Here is a 25506-nt window from a genome sequence, read left to right as displayed (position 1 = left end):
TCAGGTAAGCTTGGCTCCTAATTAAACACACACCTGCTGAACAAGATTACTGCGCAAGAGCTTCCTTGCAAATCAGTCTTCACACTTGTACTCGTCATTCTTTCGGATTTTTACAGATAGACTTCAGTTGAAGTTTTACGAATGAATAACATAAAAAGGAAAGAACAAAAGTGTAAGTCTAAAGCAAACCAATTCATTACGTTTGGAGGTGTAAAGAATGTAAGGATGTTTGGTCATCTGTTTCATAGCTATGGTTGTCCTTCTTTGTTAACTTACAATGCTGTACAAAATATGTTTACATAAACGCAGAAAAAAAAGGGAATTGAAAGTAATTTTTTTTTATCCTAACTAAGATATGTAGTGAAAAAATAAATTATTAAAATGTTGCGAGCGATTATAGGAAGAACTGGTAAGCAGTGAAAAGGTTAAGAGGGCATTCATCAGTTGGTGAGGCGCCGAGAACCTTCCTCCAGACAACACTGCTTCCTCCAGACAATTAAGACCAGGCATCTCAGACATCAATCTCGTGAAGGAATGAGAAAGTGTACCGAACGTCTTTGCCTCAACGAAACTCATTCAAGTGCCTTTGATATTCAAGTGGCGGCTGGTGTGTTCCGTGCACCGAGACGATCTGCGGTGTGTGTCACGTGTTCCTGGTGGGTCGTCATCAAGTGTTTCCTTTGTTGTAACACTTCGGTGAAATTTTTATGATGTGGAACGAGGTCTCCGTGACAAATTGTGTTGAATGACAAAGGATTCAAATTGCATTGTGTCGACTACCTTCACTGGATTGTGTTGCCCGTGTTGATTGAGTTCTGTTGACTGGATTGCGTTTAGTGAGCTGAGTTGATTGTATTGCTTGCGTTGACTGTAATATAATGAATGGATTACGGGTGGTATGCTGACTGGACTATTTGGACTAGTTTGCGTTGACTGGATTGTATTGACTGGATTGACTAGATTATACTGACTACTTTGTGTTGACTAAGTTGTTAACTGGATTGACTTAACTGCGTTGACACGATTACTTTGACTGGAAGGTACTGACCAAATTGTATTGAATGTGATGTGTTGACTGGACTGCAATGACTGGATTGTATTGACGGGATTGTATTGACTGCAAGGTGTTGACTTGATTGCACTGACTAGAATGTGTTGAAAGGATGACATTAGCTACTTTGACTGCACTGTGTCGACTGGAACGCATTAACTGGTTTTATTGGCTTGTACTGAATGGATTGGATTGACTGGATAATGTTGACTGCCTTAATTTAACATCTAAGGCGTCTGAAGCAGCAAGCATTTCCATCTTTACTCCTACTAAACCTGCATTGATTTTAACACCTCACTGAAGTCAAGAGTGTTCTCGGTGCAGCACATCATGCCTATGCAGTACACACACTCCTCTCCGTGGCCAGGGTGTGCGGCGGGCCCTGGTTCGGTAGGGTTAGTTGCTGCGGTAGGGTGCCAGGGTGTCGTCTCGCCTCTCCCTTAATTTCAATATTCCCCCAATACTGTCGATGCTATCATTCAGTTGACAGATAGACCTTTCCATGTCCAATTTTTTGTCGATAAAGAGTTATATTCCCTGCAGCAAGTGAGTATTGGATATCGTGTATACATCGTGTCCATGCTTGCTTGATTTTCCAAGTGTGTGTGTGTGTGTGTGTGTGTGTGTGTGTGTGTGTGTGTGTGTGTGTGTGTGTGTGTGTGTGTGTGTGTGTGTGTGTGTGTGTGTGTGTGTGTGTGTGTGTGTGTGTGTGTGTGTGTGTGTGTTTTGTTCCATAGTGCGCCTGCGTGTTCTGTATGCGTGCAGCATGGTTGGTGTACACAAAACATTTTACCACCAATGAAGCTTTCTCAAGCAATGGTGATAAACTGGATTCGTAAAAACTTAAGAATTTCAGTTTTAATCTGAACTTCTTTGTTTCTTTTTTCCTAACCAAATTACTTCTAGCACTAAACAAAATAAAAAAAAAAACAGAAAGGAAAATATTTGGGCATATACAGCTGGGGGCACAGCTAGAAGGGCAAGACTGAGATGGCTTAGCGATGAGAGATGAGAATGTGAATGGCGAAATGAGTGCTTCGAAGGAAGACATGCAGGGAGTGATGGGTGGAACAGAAGGTACAAAAGAGAAAGGCTGAGACTGGTGATCCGCTGCGTCGAAAGAATATACTCCTAGTGTTGTTTCTACAAAGATTATTTGAACTGATTTTAAGCACTCCAGACATAGTGGTGTTATGAAGGAGGAAACACATGTGCCTTGCTTTCCAGTTCCAGCCTTCTAATGCCGGCGCCTGTAAAACTGATAAAATAATCTGCTCTCATATGCTGGCAGCGCCGGTTCTCTTGGGGTCAGTATTTTTTGGACTCTCACGCGGCGTTAATGAGTCTGTGTAAGTGAATGAACAATTTTCTGCTTATGCAAAAGGTAAATAAACTACTATTGTGCAAGTCTGTGAGTCTTATGTATATTGAGATAACTGGGCTTGGTACTGCGGTGATCTGTGTGTGTGTGTGTGTGTGTGTGTGTGTGTGTGTGTGTGTGTGTGTGTGTGTGTGTGTGTGTGTGTGTGTGTGTGTGTGTGTGTGTGTGTGTGTATTCTTACAGTAGTTGAAGATGACGTGCGCTATACAAGGACATATTCAGGCACAATTACACACACAGTTTAAGCACTGCAGCGTGTTAATCCACGTCTCTGGAGAGCCGAATAGCCGGGCAATTAGAGGTGCAATAAAGCCAGATAAAAGTAAGAATAAATAAATAAAACATCGATAATAATTTGAGAAAAAAAAATCAAGAAATGTAATAAAAATGAAAAGAGAGAAGTAAGAAGTGGAAATGAAGGATGAAGATGGAGCAGAGCTAAGGACAGCGTTCTTGAAAGTGGGAAAAGAGAAAGAAAAAAAAAAAGTTATGACCAAAGGTGAGAGAAACAGGATGTGGAAGAAGATAAGGCTAAGGCGGGTGACAAACGCAAGGAAGAGTGTAAAAAGCGAATAAAGTGTGAGAAAAAGAAGAACGACATTATGGAAATTAGTGGAGACGAAAGAAGGTGAAGCGAAGAATGAAGAAGAGAGTAAGAAGCGCGTAACACGTAATACAAGAAGTGTTTGGGACATAATGTAACCCAGTCCAGTGGCAGGCCTCCAGCAGCATTAAGCTCATGTGGCCAATGACGGCGGGAGGGAGGGAGGCGGGGAAAAGGAAGCCTGCCTGGGTGGGTGGGAGGCGAGATAGCCTGACTGGATGGGTGCGTGTTGGGCAGGCATTATCTCGCTTTGTAATTTTCCCAAATTGGTAGTACGGGGGCAAGGGAGGGCCTGGCAGAGTGATGAGTCTCGCCCTACGACGTGTAATTAATGTGATGCAACGAGGCTCTGGCACTGTTAGAGACCCTTCCCTTCTCGACCCCGTGATTACCTTCCTCGCACTTCATAACACCTTCACGTCCAACGCCCTCGAGGTGCCGCTGTGGAGGGGCAAGTCAAGCAGGCTTTCCAGAAAGTGGCAACGTGATCTGGCCTGACCTCACCTGGCCTGACCTAACCTAACACATTCTAACCTAATAAATTTCACATACTAGCCCCTCCACCATCTTTGAGCATGACCTGCCTCAAACATCGCCATTTTCCACAAAATTAAGCTCAAAGGCCAGTAATTACGTGTAGGGGTATGTGTATAAAAATGAAATTGGTATACTCATAGTTAGGGAGAATGCGATTCCGAACAGAGCAACAGAGCAATATGGAAGGCAAACAGTGGTCGCTATTCAAAGCTATGGACGGACATGTTCCAGGGCTGCAATACACCGAAACTAGCACGGGAAGGTTTCAGTTATTGAACATACGAAAGATCCATTTGTAGTGGGATGTTTACCCGGTGGAGGGGAAAGGCTTTCAGTCACTCGCATTTAGAATGATAGCGATGTGTGCTAAAGCGGTGGTTACCAATCATTTTCTCTTCTCTGAACTACTATACACAATATGGAGCTCCTCGTGGCTACTGTCATACGTAAGTCTTATGGTATGGAATTTCTAGCTTCATTCTAACTCTCAATATTTAAAGTCCAACATAACATTACATCCCAATTATCGTGCTAAGCCTATACTTCTCCGCACAACATAGCCAATCCACAAAACAGCAAACTACGGCAACATCATTGTTTCGTCTTTCACTTACCACTTAAATCGAAAATTATTCAAGTTGAGCATAGTAATAGCGAAGTTATATGATTCTGGGTATACAGTTCCGAGAGAGCGCCACATCTCTCACTAGAAAACTAACGCATTTATGTCTTACGAAAAGTGATGTCCTCAAACCATAATAGTCATATCTACAGTCATTTAAGTCTTCCTTCTTTCGACAAAATGCAACAGAGGCACTACAGGATCATATTAAAAGGAAATTCTCAGCAGGTACTGTGAGGCTGGCGTCTCACTGCCTCGTCAGTTTAAAGTAAAGCCTTTGTATCGCCTGTGACATCACCGCTTCCTGCCCAAGCCCGCTTACATGTTCCCGCGAGGCGTTCTAACCGGTCCATGCCAATCATAGCAAATAACTGCCAACACTGACTGGTCAAAGAACGATTACGCCTATCAACTGTTAAAATGTGTGTCAGCTTGTACAAGGTCTTTCTTCCTTCTTCCTTTCACTCAAGTAACGTTGAGTGCCTGCATTTTTTTTTTTTCATATAATTTTTTGCATGTAAAATTGAACTTTCTTCTTACCTTTATTTTGCTGCAACTGTTCCTCGCGTGCTTAGAACAGCTGTTAGCTGCTTTATTCTTACAGTAATGGAAGCTAGATTAACTACTCAAGAGTTTATTACTACTGTCACTCGTACTGCTAATGTTATCGTTACTACTGCTGATGTTAATATTACTACTGCTGATGCTATTATTATTATTTCTATTGTTGTTGTTGTCGTTGTTGTTGTTGTTGTTGTTGTTGTTGTTGTTGTTGTCGTGTTGCTAATGTTGCCATGATTATTATTGCTGTGGTTTCTGTTGTTATTTTCGTCTTTGTAACACACACACACACACACACACACACACACAAATACCCTGTGGCCACTACACACGCATATTTTATTCACGCAGCACACAGCGTTACGTACTTTTTGATCTGCCGCTGAAATGGAAGCTGCTTTCTTTTTACTGAATATTTGAAAATGTGGCCTTTCACTTAATCACACATCAAACCTCCATGTGCAAGTTGTCTGATATCCCGTGGAAAATTTCACCAGCACGCTGTACATGTGTCGAGTGTGGACTGTATAAAAAAAAAAAAATGTACATAATAAACTATAAAAGTCTCTGATTCTCTGTATTCACAAAGGACTATTTGCGCTTTAAATCAAACAGCGTTATGCATACTCACGGTCAAGCACACACACACACACACACACACACACACACACACACACACACACACACAATATAAAATAATATGAAATAAAAATACTGTGAAATGAAAGACTGAATGGATAAATGATATAAAAATACATAAAAATAAAACTAACAAACTGATAAAGATATAAAGCTAAATAATATCATAAAAAGCAAACTAATAAATAAAGATAGAAAAAAAAAAACATTATATGGCAATAGTAAACACTGCAATTAAACCGAAAGGCATCCCCACCACCGCACCGTGCTAATGAGGGTACCCTACCGTCTTGCTAGCCACGTGCACGGTACATTGCTCTCCCCTCACCCCAGCCATCCGTCCCCTGTCCCTACCAGTACTTAAAATACCACGCCGGTAATGGTAAACAGATGTGTGTTGCTCCTGACGTTTGATGCCTTTTTATTACTCTTGTTGTTGTTGACTCATTACATATTTGTTATTCTGTATAGAGTAAATGTTGCAGGTATTTGTGGTGGTGATGGTAGTGGTAAAAGATGGTGGTGTTATTAAATATTGGTGTTTGTTGTTCTTGTTCTAATACTTTTTTGTGATTTTCTGAAAATTATGTTTTAATTGTCTAACTCGTAGAAGGTAGTAGTAGTAGGAGTAGTGGTGGTGGTGGTGGTGGTGGTGGTGGTGGTGGTAATGGTAGTAATAGTAGTAATGCTTCCAGTAATAGTTGATGTTTCTGTCGTAGATAATTGGTGTTAATGGTGGTGATTATGGTGATGGTTGTTGCTGTTAATGAGAGAGAGAGAGAGAGAGAGAGAGAGAGAGAGAGAGAGAGAGAGAGAGAGAGAGAGAGAGAGAGAGAGAGAGAGAGAGAGAGAGAGAGAGAGAGCAATGGAGGCTGTAGTGCTGCCGCTGCTGTTGCTGGCGGTGGTGTTGATGATGATGATAATGATTACATACATACACCGCCAGCAATGAAGAAAAAAAAAAAATGAAAAGTCACGGAAAAAAAAAAAATATATGGCCAGATCGGGTTGGATCATGTCAGTTCCTCTCCTGTTAGCTTCGGTTTGATTCCGTTGAGTTAAAACAGGTCAGCTAGATTTGTCTGATGTCCGAGATTATGGTTTGCTCCAAGATACACGTAATTCGCTTGCTTGGGTGAGAATCCCATTGCTCTGACTCGGCTGGTCTAGTTTGGGTTCATTTAAATATTGCAAGAAAAAGACAAATCTCGCAAGAAAGAGCGATGAAGTTAGAATCTCTCGTTCATATGAATTCAGTTAAATTCGGTTCAGTTCGGTTCGGTTTATCATACAGGCAGAGTCGGTCCCACACGAAAGACGCACGATCACATATGCAAATGAAGATCCAGCGTTGTGATGAAGGTTGTGGGAAAGACGGAGAGTAGAGACTGACTAAACAGCGATCAGAGAGAGAGAGAGAGAGAGAGAGAGAGAGAGAGAGAGAGAGAGAGAGAGAGAGAGAGAGAGAGAGAGAGAGAGAGAGAGAGAGGTGTCAGGGAGCAAAGGAATATAGTGGAAGAGAAAGGGATTCATGGATGGGAAATAGATCTACCATAGCTATAGATTACCCTCCTCCCTTGCTACTCTGCGCCCCTGAGCGATAAAGCCAGATTGTGTCCTCCAGCCCCACGTCATTAGTAAGGGAGGGGAGGTAAGGAAGGCAAAGGGAAGGAGCAAAGGGAAGGAGAAGGGGAGTACTGCTGAAAAGGAGGAAGACAAGGATGAGGGGGAGGAGAAAGAAAAAAAGGGAGAGGAAGGATAGAATAACTTGCTTTGTATTTCAACTAAATGAATAAAGCAAAGCAAGGGAGTTGGGAGAAGCAAAGGGAAGGGAGTACTATCGGAAAGGAGAGGAGGAGAAAGAGAAATCAGGAATCATGGAATAATTTGTCCCCTTCGTGTTTACTTAATAAAATGTACAGTACAAGTAACGTCCCCATCTATTCATGAGTGTCCGTGAGTATGAAAACGTGGATTTATTTCTTCCTCTTGCCTACCATGCGGGACGTAGGGTAAGAATATATATTTTTCCTTTGACCTTCCTATAAAAGAAAAGAAAAGAAAATAACGTAACCTAGTACTTTTTTTTTTTTCGTAAGTACCCGCATTGATCTATTCAAGAGGCGGATCCACCTCTTTCTCTTACCTAACTTCTACCTGGTGCATGATTACACGTGTGGGAGACGTGAGCGATGGCAGATCCCTCTATCTTTCTGCCACACCTACCCTGTCTCCCTCACCTGAAGCCCCAACCACCCCCTACCTCCTCTGTATCGGCTGTCCTTCGCGTGATCTTACCTGTCTCCGCAGTATTTCCCCCTTAATGAACTATTACTCACCTGGATTTCACCTTTTATCATCTTTTTTTTCTAGTTTATCTATGTCTTTTCATATTTTTTTTCCTGTCCTTGGATATTTTTCTTTTTTCACGTTATGCCGCACTGATAATAACATAACTTAGTCAAGTAATGAAAGAAAAGGAAGAAATGAAGGGAAGGAAGGGAAGAAATAGAATATACGAGGAGTAAGGTAAGAGACCTCATGAATGATGTAGAAACGACACTGACATCAAAGAATAACAAAGGATGGAGGGAGGATGGCATTAGGAGAGAGAGAGAGAGAGAGAGAGAGAGAGAGAGAGAGAGAGAGAGAGAGAGAGAGAGAGAGAGAGAGAGAGAGAGAGAGAGAGAGAGAGAGAGAGAGAGACAGGCAGCGTTTATGTAATATTTAGTGTTGTGACTCCCCTAGTTTTAACCTCAGGGAGTCCTTAACCTTTACTTCTCTCCAAGTCTCTCTCTCTCGCTCTCTCTCTCTCTCTCTCTCTCTCTCTCTCTCTCTCTCTCTCTCTCTCTCTCTCTCTCTCTCTCTCTCTGTATGTGTGTGTGTATGTGTAGCGGATCTAAAAAAAAAAAGATTACACCTCACTAACCTAATTTCGTTCCACTTAGCACTTTAATATTCTATACTTAACAAATTTATACAAGGATTAACACAGCTTTAAATATACCTGCCACGAACAGGTTAACTTTGATAATTAGTCGATTTATTGGTTATCAGGTGTTCTGAAATCCACCTCACATTCTAAGCCTGTCAGAAATGTCGCCTTAGGAAAACTGCGTCTTCGAGGTGTTGCAGGAAATTATTGAGAGAAAAAATATATCGCAATGATTCGAGCACAGGCGTTTTATTGCCCACATGAGGCGAATTCTTGGAAAACATAAATCTAATTCTGCCTTAATATCAGACACAGCCAAACACACACACACACACACACACACACACACACACACACACACACACACACACACACACACACACACACACACACACACACACACATTATTTCTTTGGGGGCGATAACAGAAGGCAATGATAATCAGGTCAGGGGGATAGAAGCAGTAAAAAGAAAATAGCTGAGAAAAAAATAAAACATGATTGTGGCAGATTTAACATATCAAAGCAGTGGCGGCGGTCTTAACACCATCACTCAGCCAAGACACCATCACTCAGCCAATGCCTTTAATATCAGACGGACTTGTAAAATTTGTTCATATCTTAACAATAACTACGAAAAATAGGGGAGAGAATACACTTTTGCTTGATATTTAGCGCACTGATGGCGGTGGTTTTCACATTATTATTTATATAATGCCTTCAATATTAGACGTGATTAGAAACTACTCGTAGATTAGGAAAAAAAAAGTGTATTGATGTAAGTTGGCGTGCTTGTGTTTCGCGTGACGAAGTCAATGCAACACTCCAGGAAGTAGGAAAATAACAGACGTGGCGATACGTATTGCGGAAGGTCAGCTCTGCATGGGTGTTGCGTGGCGGTAATACTCCAATATGCAAAATATATAACATAGCAAAATAATGACGCGCTTGACGATCTAGTGTTCGTACCACCACTGCAAGGAACTGAAAAGAATATGCATATTACAATTTTTAAAACAAATTCTGAGACTGACGTTTACTTAAGATTATAGTAAAAAGAATATAATGAGCAATTAAAATGAAAAATACAGAATTACTACTGAGTACATATAAAATACTCTGTGGATTCCGTAAAATAAGTACCACATATACGCTAAACAAAACACATGAAACTGTACAGTACCAAAAAATTACATATGGTGAATACTCCTAATAACTATAAAGACAAAATATAACCACAAGAATAAAGAAGGATCGTCGAAGTTTCAAGCAATCAAGAAACGAATAATAACGATGGACTAAGGACCAGAATACGATAAATGCTAATATGAAGTCAAATGGTGAAAAATGACATCAAGGGTGAAGATACAAGGGTTATCTAGCAGGAGGTAAAACATTCTGGTGGAGACGAGGCGGGATCACACTCAAGAAAACAACATCCAAGAACACGCAGCCAACACAGCCTCAGGGAGTTTGACTTTTTCGTGTTTACGTTGTTTTTTTCCTCCCAAGCGAGTTATCAAGGACGGAAGAAAATTGTTGTGATTTGGGGAAAACGAGAATAATACGCATTTGCGATGTCTAACTATTTGTCTGTTTGTCTCTCTATTAGGTACTTTCACAATAGCAGTTTATTATTTATGTGCAGCAGGCAGGCCAAGACACAAGACATGGGGAGAAGCCTTAAATAGTCACTCTCAAACATGTAAAATAGAAAGATCCAAATAGGAAGCCAAGTCAGTTGTGGTGTCTAGAGATTCCTTTCTCAAAAGAGCTCAAGTCGTAGGAATAAGGAAAAGAGAAACAGGCAGAGTTCTAGAGAGGACAAGGACCACAATCACTTCACTATGGCAAACGATCTATTCCGTAATGTTGTTACTTATGATTACTTGGATTTTGTGTGTGAAACTGAAATTTGAGGTCGATGAAGAACTATTCTGTGATGTTATTTGTGATACTTGGCATCGAGCGTATGTAGTAACTGAAAATTGTGGTTAGTGAAGACTCTCTCTCTCTCTCTCTCTCTCTCTCTCTCTCTCTCTCTCTCTCTCTCTCTCTCTCTCTTCATCTATCTATCTATCTATCTCCCTCTTGTGTCTATCTCCCCAATTTCTCTTTCCACAAATAATGAACATCGACCTTATCATCCAAGTGGGCGATGCTCCGGGCCATAATTAGAGAATGAAAATATTGTGGCATTCTTCCCTTCTTCCCTTACCGCTCATCGCCCCTCCTCCCCCGGGTGGTTTCCTCTCTCTAAGTACAGAAGAATATCCTGCGAGGAAACCTAATCAAGAGCAGCTACGGAGTTGAATGCAAATCGTGCTGAAGACAATGGAATAGCCAAAATTCAACACTGGCTTTAGGTTCCTATTGATCATAGCAAAAGTCGTGAAGCTTCAGTCCAATAAATATAGTTTCATATGGCTGATTTAACTTTATATAAATACAATACGTAATTTAGAAGTTCAGGGACAACATTGCATGGATAAACTATTATAAACAAAACAATTAAATAAACAACAATTAATAACTTCAATATCAATTAAATACAGTTATCACAATTTTCTGCGCAACACGACCGGTTTCACTTTCTGTAGGTGTAGAAAATGGTCCTTGCAGGTACTATTTCAAATGTTAGGGAGGGAAGAATTGCAGCATAGCACACACTGCCATACACTGCACTCTTGGTGGCGGAAAGAATGACGAGAGGGAAGAGAGCGAGTGTTGTGTGGACGTGGCATGGGTGGCGGCGAGGGAGGCAGGGAGGTTGGCGGGCTGGTCATGTATTGTGCATGGTGCCTCGAGGTGCACGTCGCCCTGCCCTCAATTATGTACCATCCCCAGCCGGACGCCCTCAGCCCTGCCCCCCCCCCCAGTCAGTGTAACGGAAAGGAAGGAGTCACCACCTGGGCCTGAACAGTGAGTGAGGACCAAGCAAAATGTCCATGAAGAATTTGTTTGCAATGATTGAACGCGTTGTTTATAATCGTAGAATTTACATCAATAGGTTTTGGTATAAAGTGTGGATGGTAAGGATTTAAAGATAATTGATAAAGAGCGAGAAGTTTGGAAATATTTAGAGAAAGTTTTGTTATCTGTATATCACGAAGGCTAATCAAGATGTGTATAACCATATTAAGAGAACGGGTGCAAATACATCAATAGAGAATACATCATAGACTGAGAGTTTAAAAATTGCATGAGATTAAGAAAAGTCATAAAGAAAGTTTCAGGTAACTATTTATGCGACTGCTAAGCAAGGGAATAAGGTATGGAAATACGGAAAAAAAAAACCATATTATAATGTAAGGATTTAAGGCTACATGCTTGTCACTCCCAGCGCCATGTTGAAGCTGCTGGGGAGACGAGGCAGTTGTGTGTTTGTGTGTATGGAGGCGTGAAGGACTCAGCGGTGGAGGGAACTTCTTTGGTAATTAAACATATGAAAAAAAAAAAAAATGACATGCATAATTCATTCTCCCTTCCAAGTATTATGAGGACACGTGTAAAGGGGAGTGGGTGGATGGGAGTGGCGGCGAGGACGTGACCAGCTGGGGACAAGGCCGAGTGTCGGGGTTTTCCTGCGTGTCTCGCCATAATCTTGGCGTGGAGGCGTGGGCGGCCAGAATCTGTGTTTTCCAGCGTTTTCTGTGGACACATAACAATTCGCTTATTATGAAGGTCTTTTGAGGTCGTGGAGGCGAGTCACTAAAGGTCGGCGTGACGGAGGGGAAGAGCTCTGGAATGGCACTCTTCAGTACACACGCGTCTGTCTCTCTGCGGCCCCGGACCTTGTGTACCCCGCGACACTCCAAGTGGCGACCTTGCTAACGACATGGTTACAATGAGCACATTTCGAGGGCCGTTTACAAGTAAATGCCTGGAATCAAGAAAGTGGAAGGACAGAGGCGCGGCGAAGATTCAGCTATGGGTTCTAGTCACGTCCTGGAGGGAAACACGCCACCGCTGCTGTTTGTCGCGACCTGCCACACTGCCGTCCTCTGATAATTAGCAAGGTGGTCTTTGGGCACTTCCGTGAGCTGGGTGGCGGTGAGCGTGCCATCATTATGGAGGCCTGAGGCGAGGGGGCAATGAGACCGCTTGTGAACTCATGCCACGTTCCGGCTTTTGTTATTATTTATTACTCTGTTTCTTCCATAGCTTTGCATTTTGATACCGAGTCGTCGCACACCGCACATAAATTCCAGAAACTCAGGATACTGGAAACAGTTCATGTGAAACAATTGTCCTTGCTTTCTGGAATTTAAATTTTTCTTTTGGAAATAAAAACAATAAATCAGGTCGACATACACAAACGCATCTCATTCCTGGAAGCAGACCGGCACTTACACATTAACGCAAGGGGGTGGGCAAGGCTGTGCACATATGGTGTTTTGTGTGTATTGTGTTTTGAGAGTTGTCTCCGAGAAAGTAGCAATGAAATGTGTACGTGAGCGTGTAAATTAAAACTTGTGTGTGTGTGTGTGTGTGTGTGTGTGTGTGTGTGTGTGTGTGTGTGTGTGTGTGTGTGTGTGTGTGTATTTGCAAGCCGGCTGGAAGCGACACTTGTCACTGTTAACAGACCTGCCTTCCTGTCCTACTTCCATCAGTCCCTCCCTCCTCACCTTCCAGTCAAGGAACACCCAGTATAATTCCCTGCCGCCACTGTTGCCCCACTTCTACTCCTCGCATATACGAGTACTACTGTGCCTCGCCCGCGCGCGCCCACTTTCTTCCCTATTCCTGGCACAAATTTACCGCTTCATATCCCGCGGTGTACCACAACTCAGCTCCTCCCACGCTCACCTTTCTACAACTCGCGACATTTCAGAACTACACTCCCGGATTTTCGTACACAGATTAACTCCACCTTCCTCATTTTTGCAGGAGAGGACACGCCTCCTGCTGCATAATGCCAGGGTGTGCGCGCGCGTGTGTTTGTGTTGGTGTGTGGGGTGGTTCGGTGTGTTTTGGGTGGGTAAGAGAGAGAGAGAGAGAGAGAGAGAGAGAGAGAGAGAGAGAGAGAGAGAGAGAGAGAGAGAGAGAGAGAGAGAGAGAGAGAGAGAGAGAGAGAGAGAGAGAGAGAGAGAGAGAGAGAGAGAGAGACAAAGGAACAACGAAGACACAAAAGAGAACGAACCACTAAAAACATGAAAGGTCAAAACAACGCTCCATCCAGCAACCCGAGGCTCGATCACTTATCCCAAACTTTACCGTCTGTTCCATTCAGTTCATCCCTTTCCTTTTCCATTCCCCTTCTTTTCTTACACTCTTCCCCTGCGCGCCTCTACTGTTTCACCCACACATCCCCTGGAGACGGCGGGAATCAGTCGAGCCTTAAGATGCTTCCCAAAATAGCCAAGTCTCGCGTTAAAGGATTTCGAGTTTTTATGTTTCTCCCTCTTAACACGCTGTCACTTTGTCCTCCAGCTCACTTTATCCCTTTTCTTTGTCCTCCTTCCCTCCTTCCTCCAGACGGGGTTATTATTTTTTTCCTTTCCTTTTCTCTTGTCATTCTTACCTCATTGTCTCACCTCACAGTTCTTTTCTTCCTTCAGTTTTACATTTACTATTTTCTGTTTGATTTAATCTCTTGTAGTATCTACTGGTTCCCATTCTATTCTATTATATTGAAGCTTTCCTATTCCATCTCTCTCTCTCTCTCTCTCTCTCTCTCTCTCTGCCACTGAAGCTGTGTGAGGAGAGGAGAGAAGGGGGGATTAGGAGAGAAGAGAAAGGTCAGAAAAAGCATTATAGTGTAGAAGGAAGTTTGTTGTAGTGTGTGTGTGTGTGTGTGTGTGTGTGTGTGTGTGTGTGTGTGTGTGTGTGTGTGTGTGTGTGTGTGTGTGTGTGTGTACGTAGGTCTGTAGGCTTGTGCAGGTGTATTGTGTAGGAACGGTGACACTCCAAATTAATGTAATATGAAAAACAGATATATAAAACACACACACACACACACACACACGTTAAGAGGACATCAAGGGTAAAGAGATTCACCTGCAATATTGCACACTTGACCAACCTGTGCGGCAGAATTTGAATATTATTTGACTCTCACGCCACTGGTGTTTGTGTGCGAGAGTGTGTGGGTAGGTTTATGGAAGGACGCGAGTGTGCAGTGTTTTGAAATATTCCAGCCTTTTACTTGACTCTTCATTAGTGAGTTTTAATCAGTATTTATTATATGAGCTATTTATCATTATTCGTACATATACTTCGTCGGAGTATGAACTAAGAAAGGATTAGAGGGTTTCAATCAGTATTTATCATGTGATCAATATATCATGAATGAAGAGATACTAATAATAGCATGGAGGATTATACCAATAGAAAGTACATAAACACACACACACACACACACACACACACACACACACACACACACACACACACACACACACACACACACACAGAGGGAAAGCCACAGGTACTCACGTGGAGCCCTGTACAGGAATGTTGGAGCAGCCGGTGGGGGAGTGGGACTGGGTGGCGGAGCGATGGAAGGCAGGGTAGAGGGGGTCGTCTGGGTGGCCATACTCCTCAAACACTCCCCAGCGGTATTTGGCCCACTCCTGCACCAGCACACGACCTGCGGGAGGGAGAGAGGGCTTGAGAGAAGTCCTTAATACCGCGGGTCAAGTGGCACATAGGAATACAAGGAAATACAAATGAAGAACATGCATACCTGTAGTCCCTTACGCGTTTGACATGCTCTGCTACCAATCACAACTATGAAAGTAAAGTAGCAAAGGCATGGGGTGGTCGCGGATGGGAAGCACCTTTTGTCATTAGGTCAGGCCACAAATGCACGAAGGATTTTTTTTTTTTTCATAGGGTACATGAAGAAGAAAAAAGATTGACCCTACATACTGAGAGGAAAGAAATGCAACTGGTATCCGTGGATATAATTTCCGCAACAAATATAAATGAGGAAAAAAATTCTTACAATAAATGAGGAATGTTAGTTTATGTTAAGGTGTCTGATATCATTGGATGAATTCAGTACAAAAGAAAATATGTACAATAATATCGAGAGAGAGAGAGAGAGAGAGAGAGAGAGAGAGAGAGAGAGAGAGAGAGAGAGAGAGAGAGAGAGAGAGAGAGAGAGAGAGAGAGAGAGAGAGAGAGAGAGAGAGAGAGAGACGCATTATGCTACTGTAGATGAAGAAAAAAGTCATTGCATTATTTCCATAAGATGACTAATTTTTATAACGAAAAGAAAAAAAAAGGATGTCTCATACAGAATAGGAACATATGTTGAAATAGTTCTTACGTACGGAGAAGAAGGAAGAAGCTTGCGCAACCGAAGGAGTGGAAAGATGAGGCAGAGAAAGTCACTGGGGACACCTTTAAGTAATCTTAAAGAAAATATAACCATAAGCTTCTCTGCTTCCACTTTCTCAACTCCTTCCTCTATAAAACCCAGCATAAGAAGGTAACTTGCTGATAAGGCACGAAGCTAAACCCGCGTGGTGTAATAAGTTTAAAGTCAATGCTGTGGTTAATATTCTGTCCCTGGGAGTGATAAGAGTGTGTGTGTGTGTGTGTGTGTGTGTGTGTGTGTGTGTGTGTGTGTGTGTGTGTGTGTGTGTGTGTGTGTGTGTGTGTGTGTGTGTGTGTGTGTGTGTGTGTGTGTGTGTGTGAGAGAGAGAGAGAGAGAGAGAGAGAGAGAGAGAGAGAGAGAGAGAGAGAGAGAGAGAGAGAGAGAGAGAGAGAGAGAGAGAGAGAGAGAGAGAGAGAGAGAGAGAGAGAGAGAAAGTGCAAGTGTGACTATGCGAAAGTGCAAAGTTTGGTGTAAATGTGACTGAATATTATGGGCCCTTGATGCTTGAGAGAGAGAGAGAGAGAGAGAGAGAGAGAGAGAGAGAGAGAGAGAGAGAGAGAGAGAGAGAGAGAGAGAGAGAGAGAGAGAGAGAGAGAGAGAGAGAGAGAGAGAGTAAAAATGTATTTGGTAGTCCGGACACACAAGAACATTTCATCCCTGACAAAGTCGCGCCGCAGCCCACCCACCTAATGGTTGACTGCGCTTGGTGAACTTGGCCGCAAATAGAAGGCCGAAGCGTATTCTGGACACGGTGTTTGCCATAAACAAACTTGTGTCGCGCGCATCTGTTATTTCCTCTTTTTCCTGTTCAGTATTCCGTGGCAATGTCTCAGGCTGGGCAGGGTGTGGCGCTCCCTGGAAGACGTGAAAGCCGTGCTTTGCTGTGGACAGCTAGGGTGCTTTAATCATGCCCCACTTGAGCGTGGACGTCACAAGTTAAGTACAAGCGTAAAGTGACGCTGCCGGTGGGGTGAGAGAGGGCGTCCACTAAGTGCAACAGAAAAATGCCTCACGCCTGCAGTAGCTTGTGCAGGACTGTGAGGGAAACGCCCTGTCTATTTTAAAGCTACGAAGGAAAAAAAAATGTGTCGCCCTTAGGTATGTATGAACGCAGTTATCGAGATATTGTCCAAGAGCTGAGCACTCGAAATATATGCACGTTTTGGTTCTTACGCTGCTGCAAGGGAGTAAGAGCAGGAGGGTAAAGAAGGTAAGCTGAGGCAACGTGATGTGATGTATTAACGCATAATGTGGATGTCGTAGAACAAATGCGTTGATCAATTATATTTTGAACGTATTCCTTTCATAAAATAATAATTATCAGAAAACTATTTTTTCCCATCTGCAGTATGACAGAAAAACGTACAAGTCAGAGACAGCTGGGTAATAGAGTATTCAGCCTGTACTGCGCCTGTAGAGTTAGTTTATTGCCGGAAGACAAGGGAACACTTGCTGCCTTGAGCATGCCTTGTGGCGAGGGACACTGCCTCACTGTCACCAGGAGCTTGATGATCACCATGAAACTTTGGGTTTACATTGTTTTATTAAAGGAAGTATGCGAAAGGAAGTTACAAGGAAACAGGTAAAGAAGTGACATATTCAAGTAAATAAACAAGTGCTGGGCATCTGCATCCCTGCTCCCCATGGTCCAAGGGTCGTCCTGGAGGAGGCTGCGTGTCAACACGAGAATAATTACTGAACAAGACCCGCCTAACGAGGCGATGTGGTCACATGAGGATTCTGGAAAATATTTGCGGGAAGCGACGGCGGCAGCGTCGGCAGTAGCAGTGGCGGCTACGGCGGCAGGAATTCATAAGGGTCGTGTGTACATCACCATCGGTTTAGGAGAGAGAAATGCAACAATAGTGAAATATATTGTTCACTTTTCAAGTTGCTGAAACGCTGTCACAGGAAAAGCCGCCATAACTACTAAAATATTTTTTCCCTTATCCACTAAAATAAATCTTTTATGACATACAAAAATCATGATGAAACAAAACCTTTTCCCACCTTCCCACAACCTCTCAGTGGCACCTTTACCTCCACAGCTTACCGCACTCCTCCCCACCCATCTGGCCACGCCCTGGCCACCACGCGACTGGTTCATGTACTTCAAGTGTTTTAACGATGGCTCAAGAAACCTGACGAATTTGCGTAACACAGATAACGTAAACCTGTCTGCTGAAAATTAAATAAACTAGCAGAGGTATGAAATTACTACTGGTCATGGCCAGGGCGTATGGCATCGCAAAGTTGGCATAAAGGAGATGATTCTCTTGCTTTTATTTACCTGAACTACCTAAGCCACTCGTGCGCTGAGTTCTCGCTCTCAAGGGCGTGATGGTTACAGTCTTTTTTGGCAACAGGTTCTTTGTTGCACATTCGGTAAGAGAAGCAAGCTTTTAAGAGTGAGATGAAAGCAATACAATATTGTATTGACCATCGATCACAAGTGCATTCAAGCGCCTCAAGAGGAATCAATACAAGCAAACGTTATGCAGTGATCGTTACAAAGTAATCTCAGATATTTATGACAAATATAAAGGTCACATTTTGCATGATGGAAGCTAGAAATAAAGACGTGTTATGCTGTCTGTGTGTGTGTGTGTGTGTGTGTGTGTGTGTGTGTGTGTGTGTGTGTGTGTGTGTGTGTGCTACGTATCAGAGCTAAAAAATGTTATCTCGTTCGAAACAAAACTTTATCCTTCTTATGACAACTTGGCATTCTTTTATGGGTTTTAATTTTGTGCTTCAGCTCCGTGGTATGTTACGACGCGTGGCATGGCATGTTACATGACTCGCCTAAGGGCCACCACACGAAACCTTGAGCCTCTCGTCACGGGTGAAGAGAGAAGCCGCATGGAGGGATTGCTTAATGGCAGGCGTCGTGAAAGCTTTCATTACTTCTTTATATTTCTCGTTCATACTGTCTATGTTATTAATGGCAGCCACTCTACTGCACCAGTGGCGGATAGATTTCATCCTCTTCCACATTTATCAACAGGCGATATTCCACTAGTTTCACCATCCATCATTTATTTGATACCACTTAGTCTTCGATCCACTCCAAGTCTGATAACTGCCTCATATTTCTCCACGTCATTGACCAGACGCCTCACTCGGCACAATTTCAGTTCTCTTGCAGGAGACGCTGAATTAAGCAGTGGCCAATCTGTGTTTGGGAGTGAGTGCTTGTAACACGCGCTGGTTCGGAGGGAAGACGTGCTCTCTTTGGAAAACACACACACACACACACACCATTCATTCCCCCTTGTCACCTTGTAAGTTAAATCCTTTCAGAGTAAATGGGTAACACTATAACAACATTAAATTTCCTTTTCTATTCTTCCTCTTGTCATATATGTGCAAACACACTCTCTCTCTCTCTCTCTCTCTCTCTCTCTCTCTCTCTCTCTCTCTCTCTCTCTCTCTCTCTCTCTCTCTCTCTCTATGATATTGTACATAAGATGGAAGAAAAAAAAAAGAAACCTCTGAATACCTCAACAAAACACGTACTCAAGTGGCCTTTAAAAACTCTAGAAAACGCATCATGTATTATTAAATATTTAAAGGAGCCAGATAATGATCCCTTAATGACAGGTTCCTTACAAATAACGAGATGAAGATTAAAGTCAAGTATGCGCCGCTACACTGCACTGCATGACTCACATTATCATCACAATGCACACGCTTACATTCCTACACGTGCGGGAGTTTATGAGTGCGAGACATACTTTTCAGCTGTAACTGCGCATTTTTCATGGGATTAAATACGACGTACGTACAATGCTCCTAATAGTCCCCGCCAATTATTCTCCCCTCCCCAACCTGAGTGGAGTTAGTACAATAATAATGGTCGTTAACTCTCCATGTTCTACCTTATTATCTTCACTTTGTCACAGTCCACCCTAATGTTACGTCCATTTTGTCATGTGCTGTTACTTGCATGAATTACGCCCTTGAACTTAATGTATCTGCCTCGCCCCTCGCCCTCCTTATCCTCACCTGCGCCACTCAGCTATGCGAGGACTCCAACGTCTGTTATCATATTTTACTAAATTTCTACAATAATATTTTCCCTTTTTTTTATTTCCTTTAGAACTGAATACAGGAAAGACTGTTAACGTATCAAATATCCCGATTACCTTGAAAATATATATTTGTCTTAACTTGTACGTAGATAATAATGTCTAGTTCTTATCTCACATTTTCATCATATTAGTTCATTTTATAGTTAAATAAGGGAAAAAAAGCGTTGATGTGTGAGTTTCCCTGATTGCTTTGAAAAATTAACGCTGCACCGGCAACCAGCCCTGCCTACTCCGTCAGTGCAGGTTTTCGTCCACCCATTTGCATAACTTTGGCATGTACGTTTGTATACAGAACTCAATCTCTGTCTTTTTCCATGGTGCAGGAATTTCGGACCCATGCTGTATAAAGTTGCGAACAAATCTTATAATTCTTGCCCTACAATTCTATCAGCAAGGAATGGCTGTGTATACATTCTCTCTATTCGCCATCCACGTAGATCGCACTTTCTCTGAATTTCGAGCCATAAGCGTGAAGCGGCGCCAACTCCTCGCATAAGCACGGCGGGCTCCTGGTCACCTCGCTACGGAATCGGCAAAACTTTCCTCCTAAATATAAAGGACTGTCCATCAGATGTGTGTACTACGTGCTACTCTTCCTCGCGTGTCGGGCAAATGTTCAGAGTGGCAACTTTGATAAGAGTTCCAACTTTGTGTGTGTGTGTGTGTGTAATAATAATAATAATAATAATAAACGGTTTATTATTTAGGCAGTGTGTGTGTGTGTGTGTGTGTGTGTGTGTGTGTGTGTGTGTGTGTGTGTGTGTGTGTGTGTGTGTGTGTGTGTGTGTGTAGAAAATGAAAACTTTATCATATCTTTTTAGTATCATGAAATTGTCCAAACTTTGTCAGGGAAGAAAAGTACCGATATAAAAATCCCCCAGAGAGAGAGAGAGAGAGAGAGAGAGAGAGAGAGAGAGAGAGAGAGAGAGAGAGAGAGAGAGAGAGAGAGAGAGAGAGAGAGAGAGAGAGAGAGAGAGAGAGAGAGATAACATCGAACAAACTTAGGAACACTTGCGACAGACTATCAAGATAAAAACGTTTCCCGAAACCAAGCTAAAAACAAGACTGGAGGAAAAAAACATAACGCACGTCTGAGAAAGTACTCTCACGCAAGTTTAGCCTTTCTGAGAGAGAGAGAGAGAGAGAGAGAGAGAGAGAGAGAGAGAGAGAGAGAGAGAGAGAGAGAGAGAGAGAAAATGTAGGTAGTATTTGCATTTATATATCACCCTCTCACCCCACCACACCATTTATCTCTCTCTCTCTCTCTCTCTCTCTCTCTCTCTCTCTCTCTCTCTCTCTCTCTCTCTCTCTCTCTCTCTCTGTCTCTCTCTCTGTAATACAAACACACCCTCCTCCTCATCATAACACCGTGACACGAAATTCACGTAATACTGACGAGGGAGAAGCAGCTGACAGACCTTCCTGAGGTGGTTGTGGGGCTGATGGGGGGAGGGGGCGGCCTCGCGTGGTTGCTGAAGCCGGACAGCGGTCGACACCTCTGCCACCAGCCCTGCCTGCCTGTCAGTTTTATTAGCCACACGACCCTCCATCTTCCGCAGGGTATGAAAGACGTCGTTGACACTGGGTGACTTAGCACTGGGACTCGTGCTGTAGTGTTTCATGTAACACTGTTTTCTCAGTCAAGTTTTATATCTAGGTATGATAGAACGAGTTGTATATTTATTTTATTTATTTATTTATTTTTTTTAGTTTTCCTTAGATATTCTCCTATCTTCTTTAATGTCTCTGTTTTTTTTTTTTTTTTTTTTTTTTGCATGAGAGGTAGAATTAGTTTTGCATTATATACGTTTGAATGAAATTTATATTATGGCATTCTTCGATTATTTTCCGTCTTCCGTGGCGTCTATTAAGCAGATTTACTATTATATTGCACTAGTTGATTTAGTTTTATAATTTTTCTTTTCAATATCTTCAGTCTTTCTAATACGCTCTTAGGTGTGGTAGCTAGAGTTATACATTACAAATTTCCCAAGTCTTCTTTTCTTAAAAATCTTGTTAGTTTCATATGCTCACAGTAAGTTTTATTTTTAAACTTTCATCATGTATTGTCAGAATTAAGAAAATAACCTACATTGTCAGGATGATTTTTGTATTTCTGATTTTATAGTTTTCTTTAAGTGCTTCCAGTCTTCCTATAACTCCCTCGTTATTATGATCTAAATGAATTTTGTTTTCTTTACACATTACGAGTATTACCAAAACGTCCTTATGTATAATAATCAGAATGACTTTTACATGCAGTTTCTTTCAAATATCTGCCATAATCTTGAAGCGTATTTTCTCGTAACCTTTTTCGGCCTCGCAGAGGACGAAGCTCGACGTCAATGAACTTCGCGGTACAGGTGTGCGGTGCCACATTCCTGGTTTTCAGAAAGGTTAAAATGTAATATTGACACGGTGAGGAACTTTTCTAAGGACACGAATTCCGCCTTCCTAGAGTAGGTAGTTACAGTCATAACTAGACGGTTTTATTTAGTACTGCTTTAAATAGAAGATAATAACGTACATGATAATGAAGGGTATTTCTAATACTGCTTTACATGCATAACGATAATAACAAGTCACACACGGATAGTCTCATTGTGTAGTACTGCCTTAAAGAGATATCGACAATAACAACACGGAATTGCTGTACTTGGCTGACGGCGAGGGAGCGATAAAAGTCCTTAGAGATGTATTAATTTAGAAGATCTTTTGAGGACACATAGAAACGACAATAACACACCCATGCGGTGCTGGGATTACAGCAAATAGATATGGAGATGTGCTGAAATATGTTTATTTTAAGCCGACAAACACAAAACAAACTTTATTTGCAAGGAATTTCGAGACAATGGTACACGGAAGGCAGGTACTGGCTGTGACTTGTGAATAGCCCAGTGCTCCTCCCGCGGCCCTGGTGAGAGCCTGGACATATGTTGGGACTGGCGCTCGGGCCAACGTCCATTCAAGCAACTAAACATCAGGCGGCAGGATGAGAGGCCTCGTGTGTCATCTTTAACGACCTGGCAGCACAAAGACACTTGCATGCAGCTGGCCGCCATTAACAAACGAGGTCGTGATAATTAAAAAGAAAATGAAAAACTCTAAGAACATGTTCCCTCTGTGGCTGCATCACCCAGAATGATACACGATGCAGTAATGGACACTTTTCCGGCCGATAAGTAGTTTTTGAAAGCACTGGATGGCGCACACCAATCAAATGGTGAGAGGAGTTTTCCTTATAGATGAGTTCCCAGTACTCTTTCATGTTCCCATTTCTTTCCTTCCCTCATTCTTTCCTCCAGCGCCACGATTCCAGTTCCCGTCCTTCCCTCCCTCACTCATTTTGCCATCATGAACCCCAACTCCTTTCCTCTCCCCGAGTTTCACCAATAGACCTCGCCTCTCCTTTCCCCTTCTCGACTCACTCCAGCACCACCACTCCTTTGCTCTCCTCTACATTCTCACTCTCCCTCGGTTCCTTCAGCGATATGACTCATTCTCCTTGCCTCTCTCTTTCTCTCTCACGTCCTCCCTGCAGTACTGACTCCAGCTCTCCTTTCCTCTCTCTCTGCCTCGCTCCATTCAGCATCATGACTCTCCTTTCCTGTTCCTATTCCTCCAGCATCATGATTCCTGCTTTCTACTCTCTCTCTCTCTCTCTCTCTCTCTCTCTCTCTCTCTCTCTCTCTCTAGCATCATGATTCCAGTTCTTTTTTTCTCTCCCTCTAGCATCAGGACTCCCTCTCCCTGCTCCGCCTCCCTCACTCTCCTCGTTCGCACTGCACCACCTGACAACGCTGACAGTTACACCCCTGCCTGGTTATGGTACGGCACTTGCCAAGTCTCCTCTAAGGCGACGTGGATTGCCTGACATCCACATTCTTACTACAAAACTTCTGGAGTCTGCAGAGGAAAGGCGGGAGAGAGAGTGCAGCGATCAAGTCTAGAGAGGGAATTAATAAGGCTCCTTGTAGTTTCTTATCCACGTAAGTTTACTCATATTCAAGGGTTTCTATAGTTCGCTTCATGTTACGTAGCATGCTCGTCTCTCCTCTTGATATTTCCCTTTCTCCTTCTCTTCCAACATATTCTTGTCTATAATATCTACTACCTTCTTCTCATATCTATGTTTTTCATTCCACCCTTCGTCTTAATTTCCCCTTGTCCTCGTCTTTTCCTTCTCCTGCAATACCTACATATCCCCAGCTCAAGATCCAACTCTCCACTAAATAAAAAATAAATAAATAAAACAGAAACAGCAGAAATAATAATAATAATAATAATAATAATAATAATAATAATAATAATAATAATAATAATAATAATAACAATAATAATAATAATAATAAAAATAATAATAACAATAATAGTAAAAGCAATAATGATAAAATAATAATAATAATAATAGTAGTAGTAGTAGTAGTAGTAGTAGTAGTAGTAGTAGTAGTAGCAGTAGTAGTACTAGTAGTAATAGTAGTAGTAATAATAGTAGCAGGGGTAGTAATAGTAGCAGAAGAGAGGGAGGAGGGGGGAGCGAGTCCGAGCGACCTTGAAAACAGCTGAGTGATGATGTCACGTAGCATTTTACAAGAGTACTTTTAATCACCGCAATAATGTTGTCGTGTAATGCTTATCGGTAAACTACATGCTTTTAATACCATTTGTCTTGTTATAAGATACTGTAATATTCCACAGCTTGCAAAAAATAAAATTAAACCATTCGTAATTTGACCAAGTGGCACCTCCGAGGCTGCGGACAATGCAACGGTCTGTCCGTCACCTCATAGCTACACGCAGAGCACACCCGCGAGTCCCTTACATTTCCAACTCCTCTGACGGATAAACAAAGCCTTAAAATGCATATGTGTATAGAACATTTTCTACTTAGAATTACACGTTCTTTCACCTCTTTCAGTATTTGCAGAAATTCGCGTTACACCTTATATATATATATATATATATATATATATATATATATATATATATATATATATATATATATATATATATATATATATATATATATATATATATATATATATATATATATATATATATATATATATATAAGAGGGATGTTCATTAAAGATTTCCCCTGACCCACTTCCCATGGACTTAGTGAAACGAAACTTGGCAGAGTTATTATTCTTTGTCTACATAGGTACCACCAAGGGTGACACACTTCTCCCATCGCTTTATGCAGCTGTGAATACCTCGCCTGTAGAAGTCTGCAGGTTGCGTCAGAAGTCACGACTTGACCACGGAAATAAGCGTTTCATCCCTTCAAAAATAACTTCATGATTGGAAAGAGGTGGAAGTCAGATGGTGCAAGGTTGGGAGAGTAAGGGGGGTGAGGAAGAATTTCATAGCCGCAGGATCGTGCTATCGTCTGGGCAACATGCACGTTGTGAACCGGAACATTGTCTTTTGTCTTGCAGGAAGCGAATCCCTTTGGTCAGCATGCCACGCCTCTCGGTTTTGATGGCCTCCCGCAATTTCTGCAGCAGTGAAGAGTAGTACGTCCCGGTAATTGTGGTACCCTTTGCCAAGAAATCCATCATCACTACTCCGCGCTGGTCCCAAAAGATCGTGAGCATGACCTTGCCCGCCGAAGGTTGGACACGTGCCTTTTTCGGAGGTGGTGAGTCAATGCTTCCACTGCTTCGACTGGGCTTTAGTATGTGGATCATAGTGATGGACCCATGTTTCGTCCTGCATGATTAGTCTATCAAAGAACTCCTGGTTTTCTTGGC

The 25506-nt window shown here is 42.3% G+C and overlaps 1 protein-coding gene across 13 annotated transcripts in view; it reads right to left on the bottom strand.

Annotated features, from left to right (window-relative positions):
* LOC135109078 (calcium-activated chloride channel regulator 2-like) overlaps positions 1-25506 on the bottom strand; it is a 460219-nt gene that overhangs the window by 382023 nt on the left and 52690 nt on the right. For all 13 annotated transcript variants that reach the window (XM_064020133.1, XM_064020128.1, XM_064020124.1 and 10 more), the window contains exon 2: positions 14768-14921. The gene's annotated coding sequence lies outside the window, so the exon portion shown is untranslated. The remainder of the gene's footprint in view (positions 1-14767; positions 14922-25506) is intronic.

This window comes from Scylla paramamosain, chromosome 18, assembly GCF_035594125.1.
Source record: "Scylla paramamosain isolate STU-SP2022 chromosome 18, ASM3559412v1, whole genome shotgun sequence".
In the NCBI taxonomy this organism is placed as follows: domain Eukaryota; kingdom Metazoa; phylum Arthropoda; class Malacostraca; order Decapoda; family Portunidae; genus Scylla; species Scylla paramamosain.
The sequence above is the reverse complement of the archived record's forward strand: the minus strand, read 5'-3'. Positions and strand labels throughout refer to the sequence as shown.